A 17056-nucleotide genomic window follows, 5' to 3' on the forward strand; every position below is an offset into this window, starting at 1 on the left:
CTTTCTCTGTCCCTCTCTCTTTCTCAGCCTCTCTGTCTGTCTCCTTCCCTCTCGCCCTCGCCTGTCTCTCTCGATCGCTGTCTCTCTCCCTCCCTCAGTTTCTATCTCTCCATCCATCTCGTCCTTGCTCTCCTCCAAGCCGCGTGTGTGTGTGCGTGCGCGCGCGTGCGTGTGCGTGCGTGTGTGTCTGTGTCTGTGTGTGTGTCTGTGTGTGTGTGTCCGCGCGAGCGCGTGCGAGCGCGCCTGCGTGTTGTCTCTGTGTGGGGGAGTGGATTTGCTCCTGGTGGTGGTGGGGTGTGTCTGGGTTTCTCTCAGGCCCTCTCACCCGAGATCAGGCCGCCGCCTCTAGTGCCAGCGCGGGGCAAAACAGGGCCACCCCCCGACCGGCTACACCCCACGCCCTCTTGCCCCCCGGCCGGGTCTTGGTCGGGACAAGCGACCGTGGTGGGGGCGTTGTGAGAGAAAGGCCCCGCGCCGCTGCGCCGGCTGTTCGCCTTGGGCCAGCCCTGACGGCTCTGGGTGGGTGGGGCAAGAGGGGGCCTCGCAGGAGCCCCTGTGCGGCGAGGGATCCAGAACGCTGCCTCCGCGACAGGGCGGAGGACCGGAGGGCGTCCCAGGATCGTGGGCCCTGGGCCCTGACGCCTCGGAGCACTCCCTGCTCCGAGCGGGCCCGATGTGGTGGAAGCTCGGGAGCGCGGGAGCCGGGGGGAAGGCCGCGGGCCAGCGGCTCGGGGGTCCCCGATCCGAGCCCCGCGGCCCCGGGCTGGCGGTGACGGCCGCAATCCGGCGGGCACGGCCGGGCCGGGCCGGGCTCTTGGGGCAGCCAGGCGCCTCCTTCGGCGTCTACGGCCATACCACCCTGAACGCGCCCGATCTCGTCTGATCTCGGAAGCTAAGCAGGGTCGGGCCTGGTTAGTACTTGGATGGGAGACCGCCTGGGAATACCGGGTGCTGTAGGCTTTTTCTTTGGCTTTTTGCTTTTTCTTTCCTTTTCTTCCAGACGGAGTCTCGCTCTGTCGCCCAGGCTGGAGTGCAGTGGCGCCATCTCGGCTCACTGCAAGCTCCGCCTCCCGGGCTCACGCCATTCCCCGGCCTCAGCCTCCCGAGTAGCTGGGCCTACAGGCGCCCGCCACCACGCCCGGCTAATTTTTTCTATTTTTCCTAGAGACGGGGTTTCACCCTGTCAGCCGGGATGGTCTCGAGCTCCTGACCTCGTGATCCACCCGCCTCGGCCTCCCAGAGTGCTGGGATTACAGGCGGGAGCCACCGCGCCCGCCCGGCCTGCTGTAGGCTCTTTTGGCTTCCCCGCTGCCTCCCTTCCCCCTACAGTCGCCATGCTTGCCAACCTCCCCTGACTCTGCTCCCCCTTTACCGCCCACCTACACCCCCGCCGCAGCCGCAGCCGGGGTCCTCCTCCTGGGGCTCCGCCCCTACTGCACGCCGGGCAGCAGCATCCCACCGCTTCCGCCTCGCCGCCGCCCCGCCAGGAGCCCGGCTCCAGCCTGGGAGGGCAGCGGGCCGGACCCCAAAGGCGCAGCCGCGGGTTCCCTGCCGTTCGCGGTACCTTCCCGCTCCCGGAACGCCCAGGCGATTCCATTCACCCGTCGGGCGCCGTCGTCGCACCCTTCCAAACCGGGGGAAGGGGCGGGCAGGGGCAGCGGGAACCACAGACGCCAGCCAAGACCTCGGCTCCAGAACGCATGGGCTGCTTTACCCGGGGGAAGGGCATTGCTTCGCCAGCCACCAGGAAAACAGTCCCTGTGCACCCGGGATTCCCAATGCCCCCCACTTCGTGTCGACGACTCCAGTCCCGAGGACACGCCGGAGACCCAGGCCTCCGGGCCCGCCCGGGGCCACGGCTCCCGCCAAACGGGCGGGCACGCTCTGCAAATCTCGGGGCCCGCCGCAAGGCACCCAGAGCACAGGGAGGTGCCAAGAAAGGCAGGAGCCTACGAAACCCACCTCCAAAGCAAGCAATTCATCCAAGAAAAAGCCCGTCTCCGCGCTCCGTTGCTCCTCTCGCACGGACCGCCTGGCCCGCGTGCTCTGGCGCAGCCCAAGCCCCCTCCACCCTGCCCCGGCCTGCTCAAGAGGGCGCTGCCTAACGGAGCCGGGCGCTTCCTCTCTAAGGCTCTATCGCTCTCGCTCTCTAGCTCCCTCCGCCTCTCTCTTCTAGGTTTCCCCCTGGACCTCGCGCTACTTCTGTCGTTTTCCCTCTGTCTCTCTGTCTCTCTCTCTCTCTCTTTCTCTGTCCCTCTCTCTTTCTCAGCCTCTCTGTCTGTCTCCTTCCCTCTCGCCCTCGCCTGTCTCTCTCGATCGCTGTCTCTCTCCCTCCCTCAGTTTCTATCTCTCCATCCATCTCGTCCTTGCTCTCCTCCAAGCCGCGTGTGTGTGCGTGCGCGCGCGTGCGTGTGCGTGCGTGTGTGTCTGTGTCTGTGTGTGTGTCTGTGTGTGTGTGTCCGCGCGAGCGCGTGCGAGCGCGCCCGCGTGTTGTCTCTGTGTGGGGGAGTGGATTTGCTCCTGGTGGTGGTGGGGTGTGTCTGGGTTTCTCTCAGGCCCTCTCACCCGAGATCAGGCCGCCGCCTCTAGTGCCAGCGCGGGGCAAAACAGGGCCACCCCCCGACCGGCTACACCCCACGCCCTCTTGCCCCCCGGCCGGGTCTTGGTCGGGACAAGCGACCGTGGTGGGGGCGTTGTGAGAGAAAGGCCCCGCGCCGCTGCGCCGGCTGTTCGCCTTGGGCCAGCCCTGACGGCTCTGGGTGGGTGGGGCAAGAGGGGGCCTCGCAGGAGCCCCTGTGCGGCGAGGGATCCAGAACGCTGCCTCCGCGACAGGGCGGAGGACCGGAGGGCGTCCCAGGATCGTGGGCCCTGGGCCCTGACGCCTCGGAGCACTCCCTGCTCCGAGCGGGCCCGATGTGGTGGAAGCTCGGGAGCGCGGGAGCCGGGGGGAAGGCCGCGGGCCAGCGGCTCGGGGGTCCCCGATCCGAGCCCCGCGGCCCCGGGCTGGCGGTGACGGCCGCAATCCGGCGGGCACGGCCGGGCCGGGCCGGGCTCTTGGGGCAGCCAGGCGCCTCCTTCGGCGTCTACGGCCATACCACCCTGAACGCGCCCGATCTCGTCTGATCTCGGAAGCTAAGCAGGGTCGGGCCTGGTTAGTACTTGGATGGGAGACCGCCTGGGAATACCGGGTGCTGTAGGCTTTTTCTTTGGCTTTTTGCTTTTTCTTTCCTTTTCTTCCAGACGGAGTCTCGCTCTGTCGCCCAGGCTGGAGTGCAGTGGCGCCATCTCGGCTCACTGCAAGCTCCGCCTCCCGGGCTCACGCCATTCCCCGGCCTCAGCCTCCCGAGTAGCTGGGCCTACAGGCGCCCGCCACCACGCCCGGCTAATTTTTTCTATTTTTCCTAGAGACGGGGTTTCACCCTGTCAGCCGGGATGGTCTCGAGCTCCTGACCTCGTGATCCACCCGCCTCGGCCTCCCAGAGTGCTGGGATTACAGGCGGGAGCCACCGCGCCCGCCCGGCCTGCTGTAGGCTCTTTTGGCTTCCCCGCTGCCTCCCTTCCCCCTACAGTCGCCATGCTTGCCAACCTCCCCTGACTCTGCTCCCCCTTTACCGCCCACCTACACCCCCGCCGCAGCCGCAGCCGGGGTCCTCCTCCTGGGGCTCCGCCCCTACTGCACGCCGGGCAGCAGCATCCCACCGCTTCCGCCTCGCCGCCGCCCCGCCAGGAGCCCGGCTCCAGCCTGGGAGGGCAGCGGGCCGGACCCCAAAGGCGCAGCCGCGGGTTCCCTGCCGTTCGCGGTACCTTCCCGCTCCCGGAACGCCCAGGCGATTCCATTCACCCGTCGGGCGCCGTCGTCGCACCCTTCCAAACCGGGGGAAGGGGCGGGCAGGGGCAGCGGGAACCACAGACGCCAGCCAAGACCTCGGCTCCAGAACGCATGGGCTGCTTTACCCGGGGGAAGGGCATTGCTTCGCCAGCCACCAGGAAAACAGTCCCTGTGCACCCGGGATTCCCAATGCCCCCCACTTCGTGTCGACGACTCCAGTCCCGAGGACACGCCGGAGACCCAGGCCTCCGGGCCCGCCCGGGGCCACGGCTCCCGCCAAACGGGCGGGCACGCTCTGCAAATCTCGGGGCCCGCCGCAAGGCACCCAGAGCACAGGGAGGTGCCAAGAAAGGCAGGAGCCTACGAAACCCACCTCCAAAGCAAGCAATTCATCCAAGAAAAAGCCCGTCTCCGCGCTCCGTTGCTCCTCTCGCACGGACCGCCTGGCCCGCGTGCTCTGGCGCAGCCCAAGCCCCCTCCACCCTGCCCCGGCCTGCTCAAGAGGGCGCTGCCTAACGGAGCCGGGCGCTTCCTCTCTAAGGCTCTATCGCTCTCGCTCTCTAGCTCCCTCCGCCTCTCTCTTCTAGGTTTCCCCCTGGACCTCGCGCTACTTCTGTCGTTTTCCCTCTGTCTCTCTGTCTCTCTCTCTCTCTCTTTCTCTGTCCCTCTCTCTTTCTCAGCCTCTCTGTCTGTCTCCTTCCCTCTCGCCCTCGCCTGTCTCTCTCGATCGCTGTCTCTCTCCCTCCCTCAGTTTCTATCTCTCCATCCATCTCGTCCTTGCTCTCCTCCAAGCCGCGTGTGTGTGTGCGTGCGCGCGCGTGCGTGTGCGTGCGTGTGTGTCTGTGTCTGTGTGTGTGTCTGTGTGTGTGTGTCCGCGCGAGCGCGTGCGAGCGCGCCCGCGTGTTGTCTCTGTGTGGGGGAGTGGATTTGCTCCTGGTGGTGGTGGGGTGTGTCTGGGTTTCTCTCAGGCCCTCTCACCCGAGATCAGGCCGCCGCCTCTAGTGCCAGCGCGGGGCAAAACAGGGCCACCCCCCGACCGGCTACACCCCACGCCCTCTTGCCCCCCGGCCGGGTCTTGGTCGGGACAAGCGACCGTGGTGGGGGCGTTGTGAGAGAAAGGCCCCGCGCCGCTGCGCCGGCTGTTCGCCTTGGGCCAGCCCTGACGGCTCTGGGTGGGTGGGGCAAGAGGGGGCCTCGCAGGAGCCCCTGTGCGGCGAGGGATCCAGAACGCTGCCTCCGCGACAGGGCGGAGGACCGGAGGGCGTCCCAGGATCGTGGGCCCTGGGCCCTGACGCCTCGGAGCACTCCCTGCTCCGAGCGGGCCCGATGTGGTGGAAGCTCGGGAGCGCGGGAGCCGGGGGGAAGGCCGCGGGCCAGCGGCTCGGGGGTCCCCGATCCGAGCCCCGCGGCCCCGGGCTGGCGGTGACGGCCGCAATCCGGCGGGCACGGCCGGGCCGGGCCGGGCTCTTGGGGCAGCCAGGCGCCTCCTTCGGCGTCTACGGCCATACCACCCTGAACGCGCCCGATCTCGTCTGATCTCGGAAGCTAAGCAGGGTCGGGCCTGGTTAGTACTTGGATGGGAGACCGCCTGGGAATACCGGGTGCTGTAGGCTTTTTCTTTGGCTTTTTGCTTTTTCTTTCCTTTTCTTCCAGACGGAGTCTCGCTCTGTCGCCCAGGCTGGAGTGCAGTGGCGCCATCTCGGCTCACTGCAAGCTCCGCCTCCCGGGCTCACGCCATTCCCCGGCCTCAGCCTCCCGAGTAGCTGGGCCTACAGGCGCCCGCCACCACGCCCGGCTAATTTTTTCTATTTTTCCTAGAGACGGGGTTTCACCCTGTCAGCCGGGATGGTCTCGAGCTCCTGACCTCGTGATCCACCCGCCTCGGCCTCCCAGAGTGCTGGGATTACAGGCGGGAGCCACCGCGCCCGCCCGGCCTGCTGTAGGCTCTTTTGGCTTCCCCGCTGCCTCCCTTCCCCCTACAGTCGCCATGCTTGCCAACCTCCCCTGACTCTGCTCCCCCTTTACCGCCCACCTACACCCCCGCCGCAGCCGCAGCCGGGGTCCTCCTCCTGGGGCTCCGCCCCTACTGCACGCCGGGCAGCAGCATCCCACCGCTTCCGCCTCGCCGCCGCCCCGCCAGGAGCCCGGCTCCAGCCTGGGAGGGCAGCGGGCCGGACCCCAAAGGCGCAGCCGCGGGTTCCCTGCCGTTCGCGGTACCTTCCCGCTCCCGGAACGCCCAGGCGATTCCATTCACCCGTCGGGCGCCGTCGTCGCACCCTTCCAAACCGGGGGAAGGGGCGGGCAGGGGCAGCGGGAACCACAGACGCCAGCCAAGACCTCGGCTCCAGAACGCATGGGCTGCTTTACCCGGGGGAAGGGCATTGCTTCGCCAGCCACCAGGAAAACAGTCCCTGTGCACCCGGGATTCCCAATGCCCCCCACTTCGTGTCGACGACTCCAGTCCCGAGGACACGCCGGAGACCCAGGCCTCCGGGCCCGCCCGGGGCCACGGCTCCCGCCAAACGGGCGGGCACGCTCTGCAAATCTCGGGGCCCGCCGCAAGGCACCCAGAGCACAGGGAGGTGCCAAGAAAGGCAGGAGCCTACGAAACCCACCTCCAAAGCAAGCAATTCATCCAAGAAAAAGCCCGTCTCCGCGCTCCGTTGCTCCTCTCGCACGGACCGCCTGGCCCGCGTGCTCTGGCGCAGCCCAAGCCCCCTCCACCCTGCCCCGGCCTGCTCAAGAGGGCGCTGCCTAACGGAGCCGGGCGCTTCCTCTCTAAGGCTCTATCGCTCTCGCTCTCTAGCTCCCTCCGCCTCTCTCTTCTAGGTTTCCCCCTGGACCTCGCGCTACTTCTGTCGTTTTCCCTCTGTCTCTCTGTCTCTCTCTCTCTCTCTTTCTCTGTCCCTCTCTCTTTCTCAGCCTCTCTGTCTGTCTCCTTCCCTCTCGCCCTCGCCTGTCTCTCTCGATCGCTGTCTCTCTCCCTCCCTCAGTTTCTATCTCTCCATCCATCTCGTCCTTGCTCTCCTCCAAGCCGCGTGTGTGTGTGCGTGCGCGCGCGTGCGTGTGCGTGCGTGTGTGTCTGTGTCTGTGTGTGTGTCTGTGTGTGTGTGTCCGCGCGAGCGCGTGCGAGCGCGCCTGCGTGTTGTCTCTGTGTGGGGGAGTGGATTTGCTCCTGGTGGTGGTGGGGTGTGTCTGGGTTTCTCTCAGGCCCTCTCACCCGAGATCAGGCCGCCGCCTCTAGTGCCAGCGCGGGGCAAAACAGGGCCACCCCCCGACCGGCTACACCCCACGCCCTCTTGCCCCCCGGCCGGGTCTTGGTCGGGACAAGCGACCGTGGTGGGGGCGTTGTGAGAGAAAGGCCCCGCGCCGCTGCGCCGGCTGTTCGCCTTGGGCCAGCCCTGACGGCTCTGGGTGGGTGGGGCAAGAGGGGGCCTCGCAGGAGCCCCTGTGCGGCGAGGGATCCAGAACGCTGCCTCCGCGACAGGGCGGAGGACCGGAGGGCGTCCCAGGATCGTGGGCCCTGGGCCCTGACGCCTCGGAGCACTCCCTGCTCCGAGCGGGCCCGATGTGGTGGAAGCTCGGGAGCGCGGGAGCCGGGGGGAAGGCCGCGGGCCAGCGGCTCGGGGGTCCCCGATCCGAGCCCCGCGGCCCCGGGCTGGCGGTGACGGCCGCAATCCGGCGGGCACGGCCGGGCCGGGCCGGGCTCTTGGGGCAGCCAGGCGCCTCCTTCGGCGTCTACGGCCATACCACCCTGAACGCGCCCGATCTCGTCTGATCTCGGAAGCTAAGCAGGGTCGGGCCTGGTTAGTACTTGGATGGGAGACCGCCTGGGAATACCGGGTGCTGTAGGCTTTTTCTTTGGCTTTTTGCTTTTTCTTTCCTTTTCTTCCAGACGGAGTCTCGCTCTGTCGCCCAGGCTGGAGTGCAGTGGCGCCATCTCGGCTCACTGCAAGCTCCGCCTCCCGGGCTCACGCCATTCCCCGGCCTCAGCCTCCCGAGTAGCTGGGCCTACAGGCGCCCGCCACCACGCCCGGCTAATTTTTTCTATTTTTCCTAGAGACGGGGTTTCACCCTGTCAGCCGGGATGGTCTCGAGCTCCTGACCTCGTGATCCACCCGCCTCGGCCTCCCAGAGTGCTGGGATTACAGGCGGGAGCCACCGCGCCCGCCCGGCCTGCTGTAGGCTCTTTTGGCTTCCCCGCTGCCTCCCTTCCCCCTACAGTCGCCATGCTTGCCAACCTCCCCTGACTCTGCTCCCCCTTTACCGCCCACCTACACCCCCGCCGCAGCCGCAGCCGGGGTCCTCCTCCTGGGGCTCCGCCCCTACTGCACGCCGGGCAGCAGCATCCCACCGCTTCCGCCTCGCCGCCGCCCCGCCAGGAGCCCGGCTCCAGCCTGGGAGGGCAGCGGGCCGGACCCCAAAGGCGCAGCCGCGGGTTCCCTGCCGTTCGCGGTACCTTCCCGCTCCCGGAACGCCCAGGCGATTCCATTCACCCGTCGGGCGCCGTCGTCGCACCCTTCCAAACCGGGGGAAGGGGCGGGCAGGGGCAGCGGGAACCACAGACGCCAGCCAAGACCTCGGCTCCAGAACGCATGGGCTGCTTTACCCGGGGGAAGGGCATTGCTTCGCCAGCCACCAGGAAAACAGTCCCTGTGCACCCGGGATTCCCAATGCCCCCCACTTCGTGTCGACGACTCCAGTCCCGAGGACACGCCGGAGACCCAGGCCTCCGGGCCCGCCCGGGGCCACGGCTCCCGCCAAACGGGCGGGCACGCTCTGCAAATCTCGGGGCCCGCCGCAAGGCACCCAGAGCACAGGGAGGTGCCAAGAAAGGCAGGAGCCTACGAAACCCACCTCCAAAGCAAGCAATTCATCCAAGAAAAAGCCCGTCTCCGCGCTCCGTTGCTCCTCTCGCACGGACCGCCTGGCCCGCGTGTTCTGGCGCAGCCCAAGCCCCTTCCACCCTACCCCGGCCTGCTCAAGAGGGCGCTGCCTAACGGAGCCGGGCGCTTCCTCTCTAAGGCTCTATCGCTCTCGCTCTCTAGCTCCCTCCGCCTCTCTCTTCTAGGTTTCCCCCTGGACCTCGCGCTACTTCTGTCGTTTTCCCTCTGTCTCTCTGTCTCTCTCTCTCTCTCTTTCTCTGTCCCTCTCTCTTTCTCAGCCTCTCTGTCTGTCTCCTTCCCTCTCGCCCTCGCCTGTCTCTCTCGATCGCTGTCTCTCTCCCTCCCTCACTTTCTATCTCTCCATCCATCTCGTCCTTGCTCTCCTCCAAGCCGCGTGTGTGTGTGCGTGCGCGCGCGTGCGTGTGCGTGCGTGTGTGTCTGTGTCTGTGTGTGTGTCTGTGTGTGTGTGTCCGCGCGAGCGCGTGCGAGCGCGCCCGCGTGTTGTCTCTGTGTGGGGGAGTGGATTTGCTCCTGGTGGTGGTGGGGTGTGTCTGGGTTTCTCTCAGGCCCTCTCACCCGAGATCAGGCCGCCGCCTCTAGTGCCAGCGCGGGGCAAAACAGGGCCACCCCCCGACCGGCTACACCCCACGCCCTCTTGCCCCCCGGCCGGGTCTTGGTCGGGACAAGCGACCGTGGTGGGGGCGTTGTGAGAGAAAGGCCCCGCGCGGCTGGGCCGGCTGTTCGCCTTGGGCCAGCCCTGACGGCTCTGGGTGGGTGGGGCAAGAGGGGGCCTCGCAGGAGCCCCTGTGCGGCGAGGGATCCAGAACGCTGCCTCCGCGACAGGGCGGAGGACCGGAGGGCGTCCCAGGATCGTGGGCCCTGGGCCCTGACGCCTCGGAGCACTCCCTGCTCCGAGCGGGCCCGATGTGGTGGAAGCTCGGGAGCGCGGGAGCCGGGGGGAAGGCCGCGGGCCAGCGGCTCGGGGGTCCCCGATCCGAGCCCCGCGGCCCCGGGCTGGCGGTGACGGCCGCAATCCGGCGGGCACGGCCGGGCCGGGCCGGGCTCTTGGGGCAGCCAGGCGCCTCCTTCGGCGTCTACGGCCATACCACCCTGAACGCGCCCGATCTCGTCTGATCTCGGAAGCTAAGCAGGGTCGGGCCTGGTTAGTACTTGGATGGGAGACCGCCTGGGAATACCGGGTGCTGTAGGCTTTTTCTTTGGCTTTTTGCTTTTTCTTTCCTTTTCTTCCAGACGGAGTCTCGCTCTGTCGCCCAGGCTGGAGTGCAGTGGCGCCATCTCGGCTCACTGCAAGCTCCGCCTCCCGGGCTCACGCCATTCCCCGGCCTCAGCCTCCCGAGTAGCTGGGCCTACAGGCGCCCGCCACCACGCCCGGCTAATTTTTTCTATTTTTCCTAGAGACGGGGTTTCACCCTGTCAGCCGGGATGGTCTCGAGCTCCTGACCTCGTGATCCACCCGCCTCGGCCTCCCAGAGTGCTGGGATTACAGGCGGGAGCCACCGCGCCCGCCCGGCCTGCTGTAGGCTCTTTTGGCTTCCCCGCTGCCTCCCTTCCCCCTACAGTCGCCATGCTTGCCAACCTCCCCTGACTCTGCTCCCCCTTTACCGCCCACCTACACCCCCGCCGCAGCCGCAGCCGGGGTCCTCCTCCTGGGGCTCCGCCCCTACTGCACGCCGGGCAGCAGCATCCCACCGCTTCCGCCTCGCCGCCGCCCCGCCAGGAGCCCGGCTCCAGCCTGGGAGGGCAGCGGGCCGGACCCCAAAGGCGCAGCCGCGGGTTCCCTGCCGTTCGCGGTACCTTCCCGCTCCCGGAACGCCCAGGCGATTCCATTCACCCGTCGGGCGCCGTCGTCGCACCCTTCCAAACCGGGGGAAGGGGCGGGCAGGGGCAGCGGGAACCACAGACGCCAGCCAAGACCTCGGCTCCAGAACGCATGGGCTGCTTTACCCGGGGGAAGGGCATTGCTTCGCCAGCCACCAGGAAAACAGTCCCTGTGCACCCGGGATTCCCAATGCCCCCCACTTCGTGTCGACGACTCCAGTCCCGAGGACACGCCGGAGACCCAGGCCTCCGGGCCCGCCCGGGGCCACGGCTCCCGCCAAACGGGCGGGCACGCTCTGCAAATCTCGGGGCCCGCCGCAAGGCACCCAGAGCACAGGGAGGTGCCAAGAAAGGCAGGAGCCTACGAAACCCACCTCCAAAGCAAGCAATTCATCCAAGAAAAAGCCCGTCTCCGCGCTCCGTTGCTCCTCTCGCACGGACCGCCTGGCCCGCGTGCTCTGGCGCAGCCCAAGCCCCCTCCACCCTGCCCCGGCCTGCTCAAGAGGGCGCTGCCTAACGGAGCCGGGCGCTTCCTCTCTAAGGCTCTATCGCTCTCGCTCTCTAGCTCCCTCCGCCTCTCTCTTCTAGGTTTCCCCCTGGACCTCGCGCTACTTCTGTCGTTTTCCCTCTGTCTCTCTGTCTCTCTCTCTCTCTCTTTCTCTGTCCCTCTCTCTTTCTCAGCCTCTCTGTCTGTCTCCTTCCCTCTCGCCCTCGCCTGTCTCTCTCGATCGCTGTCTCTCTCCCTCCCTCAGTTTCTATCTCTCCATCCATCTCGTCCTTGCTCTCCTCCAAGCCGCGTGTGTGTGTGCGTGCGCGCGCGTGCGTGTGCGTGCGTGTGTGTCTGTGTCTGTGTGTGTGTCTGTGTGTGTGTGTCCGCGCGAGCGCGTGCGAGCGCGCCCGCGTGTTGTCTCTGTGTGGGGGAGTGGATTTGCTCCTGGTGGTGGTGGGGTGTGTCTGGGTTTCTCTCAGGCCCTCTCACCCGAGATCAGGCCGCCGCCTCTAGTGCCAGCGCGGGGCAAAACAGGGCCACCCCCCGACCGGCTACACCCCACGCCCTCTTGCCCCCCGGCCGGGTCTTGGTCGGGACAAGCGACCGTGGTGGGGGCGTTGTGAGAGAAAGGCCCCGCGCGGCTGGGCCGGCTGTTCGCCTTGGGCCAGCCCTGACGGCTCTGGGTGGGTGGGGCAAGAGGGGGCCTCGCAGGAGCCCCTGTGCGGCGAGGGATCCAGAACGCTGCCTCCGCGACAGGGCGGAGGACCGGAGGGCGTCCCAGGATCGTGGGCCCTGGGCCCTGACGCCTCGGAGCACTCCCTGCTCCGAGCGGGCCCGATGTGGTGGAAGCTCGGGAGCGCGGGAGCCGGGGGGAAGGCCGCGGGCCAGCGGCTCGGGGGTCCCCGATCCGAGCCCCGCGGCCCCGGGCTGGCGGTGACGGCCGCAATCCGGCGGGCACGGCCGGGCCGGGCCGGGCTCTTGGGGCAGCCAGGCGCCTCCTTCGGCGTCTACGGCCATACCACCCTGAACGCGCCCGATCTCGTCTGATCTCGGAAGCTAAGCAGGGTCGGGCCTGGTTAGTACTTGGATGGGAGACCGCCTGGGAATACCGGGTGCTGTAGGCTTTTTCTTTGGCTTTTTGCTTTTTCTTTCCTTTTCTTCCAGACGGAGTCTCGCTCTGTCGCCCAGGCTGGAGTGCAGTGGCGCCATCTCGGCTCACTGCAAGCTCCGCCTCCCGGGCTCACGCCATTCCCCGGCCTCAGCCTCCCGAGTAGCTGGGCCTACAGGCGCCCGCCACCACGCCCGGCTAATTTTTTCTATTTTTCCTAGAGACGGGGTTTCACCCTGTCAGCCGGGATGGTCTCGAGCTCCTGACCTCGTGATCCACCCGCCTCGGCCTCCCAGAGTGCTGGGATTACAGGCGGGAGCCACCGCGCCCGCCCGGCCTGCTGTAGGCTCTTTTGGCTTCCCCGCTGCCTCCCTTCCCCCTACAGTCGCCATGCTTGCCAACCTCCCCTGACTCTGCTCCCCCTTTACCGCCCACCTACACCCCCGCCGCAGCCGCAGCCGGGGTCCTCCTCCTGGGGCTCCGCCCCTACTGCACGCCGGGCAGCAGCATCCCACCGCTTCCGCCTCGCCGCCGCCCCGCCAGGAGCCCGGCTCCAGCCTGGGAGGGCAGCGGGCCGGACCCCAAAGGCGCAGCCGCGGGTTCCCTGCCGTTCGCGGTACCTTCCCGCTCCCGGAACGCCCAGGCGATTCCATTCACCCGTCGGGCGCCGTCGTCGCACCCTTCCAAACCGGGGGAAGGGGCGGGCAGGGGCAGCGGGAACCACAGACGCCAGCCAAGACCTCGGCTCCAGAACGCATGGGCTGCTTTACCCGGGGGAAGGGCATTGCTTCGCCAGCCACCAGGAAAACAGTCCCTGTGCACCCGGGATTCCCAATGCCCCCCACTTCGTGTCGACGACTCCAGTCCCGAGGACACGCCGGAGACCCAGGCCTCCGGGCCCGCCCGGGGCCACGGCTCCCGCCAAACGGGCGGGCACGCTCTGCAAATCTCGGGGCCCGCCGCAAGGCACCCAGAGCACAGGGAGGTGCCAAGAAAGGCAGGAGCCTACGAAACCCACCTCCAAAGCAAGCAATTCATCCAAGAAAAAGCCCGTCTCCGCGCTCCGTTGCTCCTCTCGCACGGACCGCCTGGCCCGCGTGCTCTGGCGCAGCCCAAGCCCCCTCCACCCTGCCCCGGCCTGCTCAAGAGGGCGCTGCCTAACGGAGCCGGGCGCTTCCTCTCTAAGGCTCTATCGCTCTCGCTCTCTAGCTCCCTCCGCCTCTCTCTTCTAGGTTTCCCCCTGGACCTCGCGCTACTTCTGTCGTTTTCCCTCTGTCTCTCTGTCTCTCTCTCTCTCTCTTTCTCTGTCCCTCTCTCTTTCTCAGCCTCTCTGTCTGTCTCCTTCCCTCTCGCCCTCGCCTGTCTCTCTCGATCGCTGTCTCTCTCCCTCCCTCAGTTTCTATCTCTCCATCCATCTCGTCCTTGCTCTCCTCCAAGCCGCGTGTGTGTGTGCGTGCGCGCGCGTGCGTGTGCGTGCGTGTGTGTCTGTGTCTGTGTGTGTGTCTGTGTGTGTGTGTCCGCGCGAGCGCGTGCGAGCGCGCCCACGTGTTGTCTCTGTGTGGGGGAGTGGATTTGCTCCTGGTGGTGGTGGGGTGTGTCTGGGTTTCTCTCAGGCCCTCTCACCCGAGATCAGGCCGCCGCCTCTAGTGCCAGCGCGGGGCAAAACAGGGCCACCCCCCGACCGGCTACACCCCACGCCCTCTTGCCCCCCGGCCGGGTCTTGGTCGGGACAAGCGACCGTGGTGGGGGCGTTGTGAGAGAAAGGCCCCGCGCCGCTGCGCCGGCTGTTCGCCTTGGGCCAGCCCTGACGGCTCTGGGTGGGTGGGGCAAGAGGGGGCCTCGCAGGAGCCCCTGTGCGGCGAGGGATCCAGAACGCTGCCTCCGCGACAGGGCGGAGGACCGGAGGGCGTCCCAGGATCGTGGGCCCTGGGCCCTGACGCCTCGGAGCACTCCCTGCTCCGAGCGGGCCCGATGTGGTGGAAGCTCGGGAGCGCGGGAGCCGGGGGGAAGGCCGCGGGCCAGCGGCTCGGGGGTCCCCGATCCGAGCCCCGCGGCCCCGGGCTGGCGGTGACGGCCGCAATCCGGCGGGCACGGCCGGGCCGGGCCGGGCTCTTGGGGCAGCCAGGCGCCTCCTTCGGCGTCTACGGCCATACCACCCTGAACGCGCCCGATCTCGTCTGATCTCGGAAGCTAAGCAGGGTCGGGCCTGGTTAGTACTTGGATGGGAGACCGCCTGGGAATACCGGGTGCTGTAGGCTTTTTCTTTGGCTTTTTGCTTTTTCTTTCCTTTTCTTCCAGACGGAGTCTCGCTCTGTCGCCCAGGCTGGAGTGCAGTGGCGCCATCTCGGCTCACTGCAAGCTCCGCCTCCCGGGCTCACGCCATTCCCCGGCCTCAGCCTCCCGAGTAGCTGGGCCTACAGGCGCCCGCCACCACGCCCGGCTAATTTTTTCTATTTTTCCTAGAGACGGGGTTTCACCCTGTCAGCCGGGATGGTCTCGAGCTCCTGACCTCGTGATCCACCCGCCTCGGCCTCCCAGAGTGCTGGGATTACAGGCGGGAGCCACCGCGCCCGCCCGGCCTGCTGTAGGCTCTTTTGGCTTCCCCGCTGCCTCCCTTCCCCCTACAGTCGCCATGCTTGCCAACCTCCCCTGACTCTGCTCCCCCTTTACCGCCCACCTACACCCCCGCCGCAGCCGCAGCCGGGGTCCTCCTCCTGGGGCTCCGCCCCTACTGCACGCCGGGCAGCAGCATCCCACCGCTTCCGCCTCGCCGCCGCCCCGCCAGGAGCCCGGCTCCAGCCTGGGAGGGCAGCGGGCCGGACCCCAAAGGCGCAGCCGCGGGTTCCCTGCCGTTCGCGGTACCTTCCCGCTCCCGGAACGCCCAGGCGATTCCATTCACCCGTCGGGCGCCGTCGTCGCACCCTTCCAAACCGGGGGAAGGGGCGGGCAGGGGCAGCGGGAACCACAGACGCCAGCCAAGACCTCGGCTCCAGAACGCATGGGCTGCTTTACCCGGGGGAAGGGCATTGCTTCGCCAGCCACCAGGAAAACAGTCCCTGTGCACCCGGGATTCCCAATGCCCCCCACTTCGTGTCGACGACTCCAGTCCCGAGGACACGCCGGAGACCCAGGCCTCCGGGCCCGCCCGGGGCCACGGCTCCCGCCAAACGGGCGGGCACGCTCTGCAAATCTCGGGGCCCGCCGCAAGGCACCCAGAGCACAGGGAGGTGCCAAGAAAGGCAGGAGCCTACGAAACCCACCTCCAAAGCAAGCAATTCATCCAAGAAAAAGCCCGTCTCCGCGCTCCGTTGCTCCTCTCGCACGGACCGCCTGGCCCGCGTGTTCTGGCGCAGCCCAAGCCCCCTCCACCCTGCCCCGGCCTGCTCAAGAGGGCGCTGCCTAACGGAGCCGGGCGCTTCCTCTCTAAGGCTCTATCGCTCTCGCTCTCTAGCTCCCTCCGCCTCTCTCTTCTAGGTTTCCCCCTGGACCTCGCGCTACTTCTGTCGTTTTCCCTCTGTCTCTCTGTCTCTCTCTCTCTCTCTTTCTCTGTCCCTCTCTCTTTCTCAGCCTCTCTGTCTGTCTCCTTCCCTCTCGCCCTCGCCTGTCTCTCTCGATCGCTGTCTCTCTCCCTCCCTCAGTTTCTATCTCTCCATCCATCTCGTCCTTGCTCTCCTCCAAGCCGCGTGTGTGTGTGCGTGCGCGCGCGTGCGTGTGCGTGCGTGTGTGTCTGTGTCTGTGTGTGTGTCTGTGTGTGTGTGTCCGCGCGAGCGCGTGCGAGCGCGCCCGCGTGTTGTCTCTGTGTGGGGGAGTGGATTTGCTCCTGGTGGTGGTGGGGTGTGTCTGGGTTTCTCTCAGGCCCTCTCACCCGAGATCAGGCCGCCGCCTCTAGTGCCAGCGCGGGGCAAAACAGGGCCACCCCCCGACCGGCTACACCCCACGCCCTCTTGCCCCCCGGCCGGGTCTTGGTCGGGACAAGCGACCGTGGTGGGGGCGTTGTGAGAGAAAGGCCCCGCGCCGCTGGGCCGGCTGTTCGCCTTGGGCCAGCCCTGACGGCTCTGGGTGGGTGGGGCAAGAGGGGGCCTCGCAGGAGCCCCTGTGCGGCGAGGGATCCAGAACGCTGCCTCCGCGACAGGGCGGAGGACCGGAGGGCGTCCCAGGATCGTGGGCCCTGGGCCCTGACGCCTCGGAGCACTCCCTGCTCCGAGCGGGCCCGATGTGGTGGAAGCTCGGGAGCGCGGGAGCCGGGGGGAAGGCCGCGGGCCAGCGGCTCGGGGGTCCCCGATCCGAGCCCCGCGGCCCCGGGCTGGCGGTGACGGCCGCAATCCGGCGGGCACGGCCGGGCCGGGCCGGGCTCTTGGGGCAGCCAGGCGCCTCCTTCGGCGTCTACGGCCATACCACCCTGAACGCGCCCGATCTCGTCTGATCTCGGAAGCTAAGCAGGGTCGGGCCTGGTTAGTACTTGGATGGGAGACCGCCTGGGAATACCGGGTGCTGTAGGCTTTTTCTTTGGCTTTTTGCTTTTTCTTTCCTTTTCTTCCAGACGGAGTCTCGCTCTGTCGCCCAGGCTGGAGTGCAGTGGCGCCATCTCGGCTCACTGCAAGCTCCGCCTCCCGGGCTCACGCCATTCCCCGGCCTCAGCCTCCCGAGTAGCTGGGCCTACAGGCGCCCGCCACCACGCCCGGCTAATTTTTTCTATTTTTCCTAGAGACGGGGTTTCACCCTGTCAGCCGGGATGGTCTCGAGCTCCTGACCTCGTGATCCACCCGCCTCGGCCTCCCAGAGTGCTGGGATTACAGGCGGGAGCCACCGCGCCCGCCCGGCCTGCTGTAGGCTCTTTTGGCTTCCCCGCTGCCTCCCTTCCCCCTACAGTCGCCATGCTTGCCAACCTCCCCTGACTCTGCTCC

General features: G+C 67.7%; 8 non-coding genes across 8 annotated transcripts; all 8 read left to right on the plus strand.

The window, feature by feature from the left end:
- Positions 1-841: 841 nt before the first annotated feature.
- Positions 842-960, plus strand: LOC134730072 (5S ribosomal RNA). The gene has a single exon (XR_010111725.1). It is a non-coding gene; the product is annotated as a 5S ribosomal RNA (ribosomal RNA).
- A 2121-nt stretch (positions 961-3081) lies between these two features.
- Positions 3082-3200, plus strand: LOC134730073 (5S ribosomal RNA). Its single transcript, XR_010111726.1, has one exon. It is a non-coding gene; the product is annotated as a 5S ribosomal RNA (ribosomal RNA).
- Positions 3201-5323: 2123 nt separating this feature from the next.
- LOC134730074 (5S ribosomal RNA) lies at positions 5324-5442 on the plus strand. The gene has a single exon (XR_010111727.1). It is a non-coding gene; the product is annotated as a 5S ribosomal RNA (ribosomal RNA).
- A 2123-nt stretch (positions 5443-7565) lies between these two features.
- LOC134730079 (5S ribosomal RNA) lies at positions 7566-7684 on the plus strand. Its single transcript, XR_010111731.1, has one exon. It is a non-coding gene; the product is annotated as a 5S ribosomal RNA (ribosomal RNA).
- A 2123-nt stretch (positions 7685-9807) lies between these two features.
- LOC134730080 (5S ribosomal RNA) lies at positions 9808-9926 on the plus strand. Its single transcript, XR_010111732.1, has one exon. It is a non-coding gene; the product is annotated as a 5S ribosomal RNA (ribosomal RNA).
- Positions 9927-12049: 2123 nt separating this feature from the next.
- Positions 12050-12168, plus strand: LOC134730084 (5S ribosomal RNA). The gene has a single exon (XR_010111733.1). It is a non-coding gene; the product is annotated as a 5S ribosomal RNA (ribosomal RNA).
- Positions 12169-14291: 2123 nt separating this feature from the next.
- On the plus strand, positions 14292-14410 carry LOC134730087 (5S ribosomal RNA). Its single transcript, XR_010111736.1, has one exon. It is a non-coding gene; the product is annotated as a 5S ribosomal RNA (ribosomal RNA).
- A 2123-nt stretch (positions 14411-16533) lies between these two features.
- LOC134730091 (5S ribosomal RNA) lies at positions 16534-16652 on the plus strand. The gene has a single exon (XR_010111745.1). It is a non-coding gene; the product is annotated as a 5S ribosomal RNA (ribosomal RNA).
- Positions 16653-17056: the final 404 nt, after the last annotated feature.

The sequence above is a fragment of the Pan paniscus genome, chromosome 1, assembly GCF_029289425.2.
Source record: "Pan paniscus chromosome 1, NHGRI_mPanPan1-v2.0_pri, whole genome shotgun sequence".
NCBI classification, from domain to species: Eukaryota; Metazoa; Chordata; class Mammalia; order Primates; family Hominidae; genus Pan; species Pan paniscus.